Genomic DNA, 1,743 nt, shown 5'->3' on the forward strand with positions numbered 1-1,743 from the left:
AAGTCCTGGGTTGTAGGGAGCCCTAAAAGGCAGAACCAGATGGAGCCGCCGCTGTCCGGCACGTCTGGATGTGCAAAAACGCCATTTCTATTAGGTGTGACCTATTGTGAGCAGCCCAGTCCCACCTCGGCTTGAAGTTTGACACGCAGGAGGTCCTATGAACCCTCCTTTGAGTCACCTAGTGCGTTTGTTTTTTTCGACTTAAAAAAATCAAGGATGGTCCGTCTTTATAAAATGTTCTCCATTTCCTTGAATTGACTGACAATGTTAGAATTTCTGCGGGCATGTCTGAGCTTCGAAGATTTGTGTTTCACATGGTCGTGGCCAAGGAGAGCTTCGAGGACCCCAGAGGGCTCTTACACCCGGGACCCAAGCCGGAAAGACACTCGGAGAGTAGCTAGGGGCTTAGGGAGGTCACTCCCCAGGGCTTGCGGTGGGAATGACCCCAATTCTCCTCCGCCCACCCCTGGAAGCTTTTCATGGTCTGAGCGTGTTGGCTTCCCTCCCGCACGCAGCCAGCCCCTTGCCTCTGGGTGTGACCCCGGCTTGCTCATCATCACTCACCACCCACTGCCTCTCAGGTCCTTGACCTTTTGCACCCTCCTGAGCTTTCCCTTTTAGCCTGCAAAGATGGCCAAGCACTTCCGCCTCTAAAACAGGGCTCCCTCTGGCCCTCCGTGCTTTTCCAGATCCGCCGCGGTGTTTCTGCCCCTCGGGTCCTCCGCATCGGTGGTTCTTGAGTGAGAGGTGAATTCTCTCTGGTTCTGTTTCTTCATCTCTTGTCTCCTCCTCAATGCACCAAGGGCGATAGGCTGATTCCGGTCTGCTCACCTCTGCACCTCGCTGATACCCGGTCTCACCTTCTCTGCTGCAGGTGACGTGGCCAACCACACCTGTTTCTTCCTGCATCTTCCTCCGCCCTTGACTTCCATGTCGGCGCCCTCCCCTCGTTCTGCTCCTTGGCGCCGACTGGCCCTTCTTTCTCTCCTGTAGCTGTCCCTCCGCCTCTCCCCATGTTGCCCCTTAGTTAATTGTCCACGTTCCTCTGAGTCCGTCCGTGTTGCCATGTGTTCCAATGTGCTCATCTTCTCTCCTGCATTTATCCTCCATCATAAGCAAATGGCCATCAGATCTGTGTTTCCAGCTCCGACCACAGAGCCCCATCGCCCGATGCTCCCACATGCGTAAAGCTCCTGGTTCAGAATCCGCTTCCCAGACACACGAGGCTGCTGGGGCTCCCTCAGCCACTGCCTGTGCTGCCTCCTGACCTCCAATCTTGCTCATTCCTACTTGTCTCTCAAGAACGAAGTCAGGCACTGGTTCCTCCTAGAAGCGACATGAGCCTCTGGCAGGGAGGGACTGGATAACCTCTGCTTCTCACCATATTCCCACGCTGGGGACACTGCCTATTTGTGGCTGCCTCTTATTGCTTCCCGTTTATCTGTGAGCTGGAAGGTCCAGGCTTTCGCTCTTCTGTGCGCAAAGACTATCACTGTGCTATTCATTCGCCTGTTTAAAAAGGAGTGTCCTCTGAGACACCAAGGATCAATGGGAGAACAGGGCTGTGAACCTGCCCCCACAGTGCTCAGAGTGCGTGAGAGGCACAGCGTAAAGGTTGCAGCTTCCTGGGACTCATGTCTCATATGGAGCATCATGGGACTTTGGAGAAGTGCCACCTGTTCAGACAGGGTGGTCGGGGAAGGTTTCCCAAAGCTGAGGACTGATGGACGGACAGGAGTTAGC

The sequence above is a fragment of the Pteropus vampyrus genome, unplaced genomic scaffold (assembly GCF_000151845.1).
Source record: "Pteropus vampyrus isolate Shadow unplaced genomic scaffold, Pvam_2.0 Scaffold183, whole genome shotgun sequence".
NCBI classification, from domain to species: domain Eukaryota; kingdom Metazoa; phylum Chordata; class Mammalia; order Chiroptera; family Pteropodidae; genus Pteropus; species Pteropus vampyrus.